At 42.3% G+C, this 8591-nt stretch overlaps 1 long non-coding RNA gene across 1 annotated transcript in view; it reads left to right on the top strand.

The window, feature by feature from the left end:
* The first annotated feature begins 8443 nt into the window (after nt 1-8443).
* LOC309508103 overlaps nt 8444-8591 on the top strand; it is a 140958-nt gene continuing 140810 nt past the window's right edge. Inside the window, exon 1 of the long non-coding RNA XR_014209377.1 lies at nt 8444-8569. This is a non-coding gene — a long non-coding RNA (uncharacterized lncRNA). The remainder of the gene's footprint in view (nt 8570-8591) is intronic.

Genomic DNA, 8591 nt, shown 5'->3' on the forward strand with positions numbered 1-8591 from the left:
CATTTCTAAAATTTATATTTATATCTTTTTGCATCATATTACTGAACGATTTTAATGCTTTCTATCTAACAAACTGTCAGCGATAGCATATTGACTGCTAAATGACCTTCTGAGTGCAATGCAGCTTGCAAAAATTTATCAACTCACTATTTTTTTTTTTTTTTGGGGGGGGGGGGGTTTATGATTTCTTTATATATATATATATATATATATATATATATATATATATATATATATATATATATATATAAATTATGTAACTGTATGAAATAAAATGTTTTTTATTTATTTGTTTGTGGTTTTCATTGTGCAGAAGAGTGACGCTTGTGGTTTTGTTGTGTTTGGCTTTTGTCTCTTCATGTCTCTTCTTAAGTGTTCATCCCTTTACATTCAGTCTAAACTAATGTTGCTAGTACGTAGATAAAATAAAATAATTGAAAACTTTTATTAATTCAATTAGTTTAACAAAATGTCCATTTGTTTAAAGTCTTCTTATATGAACTTTAATTGTGTGGAAAAGCTTTCCTCAATTGAATAAACCCTTGTGCGTCAATTTAAAAAAGTTACTCGGAGGCCCTTATAGAGGACAAAAATGTCTGTGTCAAAAACTGTAATTAAAAAGTTTGAAGCTTGTGAGGAGACCAGAGACAGTTGTTACTGGACGGTCGTAACACCTTGAATTCCTCCAATCAGAAACAACCTAGAGTGATGACACTCACTGTGCTCATGCTCAGTTTCCCTCCATTCTTGCCAAAAAGGGAAAGACATTTGAAACGTCCTGACCGAGTTATCTAAAAAAAAAAAAAACTTTTCTTTCTGATGTACTTTTTTGGATGCTGTTATAAGATCAAATGTCTATGAATCCAAACAAGTATTATTAGAATCACTATTTTGTAAGCTAAAAATAGAAACTAACAAGTGTCAAACTACCAGTCAAGCTTGCTCACATGAGATGAAAACATGGTTGGTGATACTGGGACAGTTGTAACGCCGTTACATTCATTCAAAATGAATTCTGCACTGTGTGCTTGGAAAGCTTCTCCAGGCCAAGGGAGGTCCTGCTCCAGTGCTGGTCCTGTAAAGCCTGGGAACGCAAGGACTGCACAGACGGAAGGGATTTTTACACTTGCCACAACTGTTACTTGCCCCCCACCCCCTCTCTCTCTGTTGTTGAGAATGTTCATGTTTAAACTTTTTTGAGGTGTTCTACCCATTAAATCAATTTCTTGCATTATAATTTGACGGTTTTACCTCTTTGTTGGTCATGTAGTATGAAAAAAAAGGTAATCATTACTTGAAAACATGAAATGAATAGTCACAGTAACATGACTGATAAATAATATTTTCCATTTTGAGTATATGATTGATTAATTATGTACACTCACCTAAATGAACACCTGTTCAATTTCTCATTAATGCAATTATCTAATCAACCAATCACATGGCAGTTGCTTCAATGCATTTAGGGGTGTGGTCCTGGTCAAGACAATCTCCTGAATGCCAAACTGAATGTCAGAATGGGAAAGAAAGGTGATTTAAGCAATTTTGAGCGTGGCATGGTTGTTGGTGCCAGATGGGCCGGTCTGAGTATTTCACAATCTGCTCAGTTACTGGGATTTTCACGCACAAACATTTCTAGGGTTTACAAAGAATGGTGTGAAAAGGGAAAAACATCCAGTATGCGGCAGTCCTGTGGGCGAAAATGCCTTGTTGATGCTAGAGGTCAGAGGAGAATGGGCCGACTGATTCATGCTGATAGAAGAGCAACTTTGACTGAAATAACCACTCGTTACAACCGAGGTATGCAGCAAAGCATTTGTGAAGCCACAACACGCACAACCTTGAGGCGGATGGGCTACAACAGCAGAAGACCCCACCCGGTACCACTCATCTCCACTACAAATAGGAAAAAGAGGCTACAATTTGCACGAGCTCACCAAAATTGGACAGTTGAAGCCTGGAAAAATTTTGCCTGGTCTGATGAGTCTCAATTTCTGTTGAGACATTCAGATGGTAGAGTCAGAATTTGGCGTAAACAGAATGAGAACATGGATCCATCATGCCTTGTTACCACTGTGCAGGCTGGTGGTGGTGGTGTAATGGTGTGGGGGATGTTTTCTTGGCACACTTTAGGCCCCTTAGTGCCAATTGGGCATCGTTTAAATGCCACGGCCTACCTGAGCATTGTTTCTGACCATGTCCATCCCTTTATGACCACCATGTACCCATCCTCTGATGGCTACTTCCAGCAGGATAATGCGCCATGTCACAAAGCTCGAATCATTTCAAATTGGTTTCTTGAACATGACAATGAGTTCACTGTACTAAAATGGCCCCCACAGTCACCAGATCTCAACCCAATAGAGCATCTTTGGGGTGTGGTGGAACGGGAGCTTCGTGCCCTGGATGTGCATCCCACAAATCTCCATCAACTGCAAGATGCTATCCTATCAATATGGGCCAACATTTCTAAAGAATGCTTTCAGCACCTTGTTGAATCAATGCCACGTAGAATTAAGGCAGTTCTGAAGGCGAAAGGGGGTCAAACACAGTATTAGTATGGTGTTCCTAATAATCCTTTAGGTGAGTGTATATTTTAGATATGTTACAACCGTCCCTGTACACTGGGATGGTTGTAACAGTGGAGAGACTGTATTAAAACTCATTTTGAAACCTGTACATATTTCATAAAACCACTTAAATACATTGTTTCAGCAGTTGACAGATTGAAGTTTATAATATAACAAATTGGTTATTCCAGTATAAATGGTTTTTGATGTATTGCTAAAAATTGCAAAAAGTGTTACAGCTGTCCCTGGTCTCCCCCTACAAGAGTCTGGTCTCATATTTAAGAAGACCCTTGGCAGAATATTGTTGAAGAGAAAAATGTTTAAAAAAGTGAAACAAAAAAGTTATAGAGGTTTAAGTTATGAAAATAATTTATGAATATTATTTTATATAAAATATATGTTTTATGAAACATGTTGATCTCTAAAGCTCCTAGTGGCACAGTGGTGGGATTTGCAGTAGTTTTTCGCTCTCAAATATTACACGCACACATTTTTTTTATTTTTATTACACACATACAAACCACACTCTGACTAATATTTTGGCCAATAACTTGTGAACAGTTTGTCAGAAAATCATAAATGTGGTATCTATGGATTCCTTGCGTCATGCCGAATCCGTCGATACCGATTTTGCCAGGATGGGATGTACCACGTGTCCGCCATTTTGATTTATGTCATAAATTGCAATATCTTATAAAGTATTTGACATATCGGCACAAAAATTGGTAAGGATCATCATTAGCCTGGCCTGAAGGTACCTGAGAAGTTTGAACACAGCGCCACCTAGTGTTCCAGAGGTATAAGGTATTTTGCAAAAATGCTTATAACTTTTGAAAACATTGTTCAAATTTTGATTGCTTTATGTCATTATGTTCCTTGGCTTATCACAATTCCGACGATATCTCATTTGTCATTTTGCAACAATGTGACTGTCCGCCATATTGGAGCAAATGAAAAACAGTTTTTTCGCTACTCCTCCTTCAAATTTTGCCCAAAATTTTATCAGATGTTATTTAGACCGAGCCGCACAGGAATGACTGAACAGATTTTTGATATTCGCTACCGTTCCCGAGATATTCGTCTGCAAAGTTGACCTAGCCTGTGTTTGTTGACTTATGCTAGTTAGCTTAGCATAATAATTGGTTAGCATGCTAACCAGATGCCATTCTTTCTAATGTGGCTCTTCAGCTATCAGGATAACCATAAGCTACATTAGCATTAAGCTAGCTTAGCATGCTAATCTCGTTTACTTGATTTTGTGTGCTCATTCATACACTGAACCCTCTCCTCTGCTGCTTTGAAATTCACGTCCTCTGAGTGGCGCAATCTGCTAAATCATGTATCTCAAATCCCGAACCATTCTGGTTGGGGGTTTGAATCCTGCGTAGGATGACTACATAAACTTGTGTATTATGTCGAGTCGATTCTTGTATTCAAGCATTCTACTAATCTTTTGCTCTTCTGGCTCCGCATTGTGCTACAGCGATTCTACCTTCAACATCTTAAGTCTCTGTAAAATTATTAAGCAAACCACAGTGTATGAGTGTAAACCAAATACTAAGTAAAGCAAAAGGCTTTAACTTTAAAGATTGTTAAATCATTTCCAATGTGTAGCAAATGTTAAACCATGTGAATTGTGCAATGTTCAAAAGATTCCTAGTAAAAAATTATGTATCCAAACAAGCCAAACAACCAAAAGGGATTGGCCCCGCAAACGCTGCTTGCAGCTTTAATTATTTATTTATTTTTATCCAAAAATGGCACAGGGTGATATCCGTACCCTATATAAACTGAGTCTACAACAGAAAATTGAGTATTTTGACCTGAAAAAAAAAAACATTAAGGGGAGAAATAGAACTTAAAGAAGAAAAAACTGGCACTAGAGATTGAGTTAATTGCTTCAAAAGGAACTTCAGAGTAAGTGCTAATACACTATTTCACGCAGAGTACTATTGGTGACTGTTACGATGAGGCAGGAATGAAGCAGAGAGAGAATCCATATGCAAGCATTACATTTAATAACACAAACAGGTAATCCAGGCAGACAACTGAACACAGAACTCAGGACATGAACTGGGAAACAGCTACAACGACCGACAAACAACAACTGAAGCACAGAGGTTTAAATACAAATGCAAACAAGCTAAACAAGATAACAAGGGGCGTGGTAAATGAGAAACACCTGGGGAGACTAATCAACATAACGAGGAACTGCTAAACATGGGACAAGACAGAGGAACACAGACATGAATCATTACATAACCCCCCCCTTAAGAGTGGCTTCCAGACACTCCCCAGGAAACAATAGTTCAGGAGGGTGGTGGAGCGGAGGCGGACCCGGGGGCGGGATGGAGGGCCAGGCCCGTGGAGCGGAAGAGGACCTGGAGATTGCGGCAAGACGGGAGGCCAGGGTGGAGCAGGCTGTGCAGGCGACCAGGGCGGAGCAGGCTGTGCAGGCGACCAGGGCGGAGACGACCCTTCAGGCGGCCAGGGAGGAGACGACCCTTCAGGCGGCCAGGGAGGAGACAACCCTTCAGGCGGCCAGGGAGGAGACCATGGCAAAGGAACAGACATTGGTTCAGGAACAGATTCAGTCTCGGCGGGACGAGACTCTGGACGGGCGGACGTGACGTGAAGCTCTAGCTCGGCAGGACTGACGTGAAGCTCTGGCTCTGGCTCGGCAGGACTGACGTGAAGCTCTGGCTCGGCAGGACTGACGTGAAGCTCTGGCTCGGCAGGACTGACGTGAAGCTCTGAGCTTGACGGGACTAGCGGCAGCGAGGGCTTTGAACTGGACAGGACAAGCGGCGAAGAGAGCTCTGAGCTGGGCAGGACCAGCGGCGAAGAGGGCTCTGAGCTGGGCAGGACCAGCGGCGAAGAGGGCTCTGAGCTGGGCAGGACCAGCGGCGAAGAGGGCTCTGAGCTGGGCAGGACCAGCGGCGAAGAGGGCTCTGAGCTGGGCAGGACCAGCGGCGAAGAGGGCTCTGAGCTGGGCAGGACCAGCGGCGAAGAGGGCTCTGAGCTGGGCAGGACCAGCGGCGAAGAGGGCTCTGAGCTGGGCAGGACCAGCGGCGAAGGCTTTGTGCTGGGCAGGACCAGCGGTGAAGGCTTTGTGCTGGGCAGGACCAGCGGTGAAGGCTTTGTGCTGGGCAGGACCAGCGGTGAAGGCTTTGCAGGCATGACGCGAAGAGACTCAAGCTTTGCAGGCATGACGCGAAGAGACTCAGGCTTTGCAGGCATGACGCGAAGAGACTCAGGCTTTGCAGGCATGACGCGAAGAGACTCAGGCTTTGCAGGCATGACGCGAAGAGACTCAGGCTTTGCAGGCATGACGCGAAGAGACTCAAGCTTTGCAGGCATGGCAGCAGCCATCCTGGGGATAAGAACCAGGCGTGGCCGCCTACTTGGCTGGAGATTACCCTTAAATGCTGCTGGATTCATCGTTTGGTCGGTCGTTCTGTTACGATGAGGCAGGAATGAAGCAGAGAGAGAATCCATATGCAAGCATTACATTTAATAACACAAACAGGTAATCCAGGCAGACAACTGAACACAGAACTCAGGACATGACCTGGGAAACAGCTACAACGACCAACAAACAACAACTGAAGCACAGAGGTTTAAATACAAATGCAAACAAGCTAAACAAGATAACAAGGGGCGTGGTAAATGAGAAACACCTGGGGAGACTAATCAACATAACGAGGAACTGCTAAACATGGGACAAGACAGAGGAACACAGACATGAATCATTACAGTGACCTTGCATAATATCTTATTGCAGGCAAAAGATGACCATCAGTGGCTTTTCTTGACAAAGAATAATTGAAATAAAACTCAAGGACCTAAACATGTTGTCTTGTCTTTTATTATTAATTTAATGAAGGTTTTTGTTTGTAAAAAAAAAAAAAAAAAAAAAAAAAAAAAAGGTATTCCACAATTCTGTCCCATGCAGCTATGCCACTAGGTTGGTCCAAGTGCACTGGCTGGAGGTCATCATCAGGCTGCACCTCCACCACAGGAGTCCTCTCCATTCTGATGGTGGCAAAATTGTGGAGTATGGCACATGCAACAATAATGTCACAGGCCCTGTCAGGTGCAACCCTCAGACTTTTCAGGCACTGAAATATTCCCTTTAGTTGCCCAAAGGTCATTTCAATGTGTGCCCTTGTCCTGGCTATAGCTGCATTGTAACTGGTTTGGGTCAGGGAATTGCGTCATGGAATACTGCCTGCAGGCATAGCCCCTGTCACCAAGCAGGATCCCGTCGTAAGCACCTAATGGAAAAATGCAGTTTTGAATAAATTTATGTAATACAGTGAGCTTGATATAAAAAATAAAAAAATCCTTACGACGTTCAAATAATGTGCATAAATGTGACTCTCTGAAAATCCTGGAGTCATGCACAGAACCAGGCCATTTTGCTTCCACATTTGTGATGTAGGACATGGAGTCACACACCATCTAAGAAATTTTTAGTCAGTCAACTGCATACTTTTTGATTACATTACTTTTTTATTATTTGATATATTACTAATCTGGGATATTAAAGCTACACTGTGTAATTTTTTAAGTTGATTCTTAGCAAACAACACTTTGTTCTTTCAAAATGATATGTGCTCATTCATGTGTAATTACTTCTACCAACTAATCAAGTATTCTCGTAAGTGTATAATCTGCCATTCAGAATACATACGAGCGAGTTGCTCGAATGGCGGCAGCCATGTTGCGCCTGCATTCACTCAGTGGCACCGTGACGAATGCGAGGGGGAGATTACTCGCGACTGCCGGCAGATTTGAAATATGGCCACCGTAGGAGTTAAAACACCCTCGGAATGGGAGGCGCTAGAAAGTAATATTCAGTTGGTAGTCATAAACAATTTTACCGCTAGATGGGAGAAAATCCTACACAGTGTAGCTTTAAGAACCATAATAGTAATTTACCTGCACATTTACACTGTGAAATTCCTTTCGGTTCACAAAATCCCCTTCATTGGGGCCTGGTGGGGCCTTGATGGGGACATGTGTGCAATCTATGGCACCAATTACGTTAGGGAAGCCTGAGGAACAAATTATGTTTTATTAACAAAGTTCGGGAGGAGCACATTCAGATAATTAAACACATGTGGAGCACATTCAGACAATCAAACCTAATTAGACACGAGTGGACCACACTCTGTTAATCAACGAGGTAAGAGGTGTATATATATATTGCAAACTTACCTCCATTCGTTGACAGTTTAATAGCATCCCTCCACCACCCCATCTCCTCACTTCTAGTCCTAAATACTCGTACAACAACGGGGGAGTACTCTGGGTTCGGGCAAAGTTTCTGAGCTCGGAGCCCTCCCCCGGACAGCATGCCAAATACGCATAATCTTTACTCTGTATAATTGATGTAAGAGTGAACTCGTGAAATACTGTAAGTCCTACTTTTTGGCATGGTCATGGTTGCATGATCTTCATTAACAATTATAATGTACCTGCAATCCCAGATAGCAACATTGTTTCGGCCCGGATCCGGCCCACATCTGGCACTTGTGGAATGCGGATCTGGCCCACATGCAGCGTGGAATGACGGCCCTTGGGTGGCCCACTCCTGTTGGCCAGATCTGGGCCACAAGCAGGCCATAGCAATGCCACATGTCAGCCAAGAGCAAAGAAATAAACCAGAACTGGACCTTATCTGAGCCACAAAATCTGTGTATATTAAATATGGAGTCATCTCAGCCTTAATAAGCCTGTTAACAAGCAGAATCACTGAAGAAAAGAAGAGAACAGAAAAAGAGACGAGCAGAAACACAAGAACTATAACTGACTTCAGCCACAGTCTTGGATGAAATCGACTGAAGAGAAAAGAAGACATTAAATCTGTGAAGATCTCAGCAGAGGAGGATTAAACAACTCCACAAACAGCATTACCAGCTTCACTTATTACTAACCAGACTGACTTTATTTCTGTCAGACGTCTACAGAAGTTTTATTGAGAATTAACAGAGGTTTAACTCTGTTTCATTTGAA

The sequence above is a fragment of the Leuciscus leuciscus genome (genome assembly GCF_965113295.1).
Source record: "Leuciscus leuciscus genome assembly, chromosome: 1".
NCBI classification, from domain to species: domain Eukaryota; kingdom Metazoa; phylum Chordata; class Actinopteri; order Cypriniformes; family Leuciscidae; genus Leuciscus; species Leuciscus leuciscus.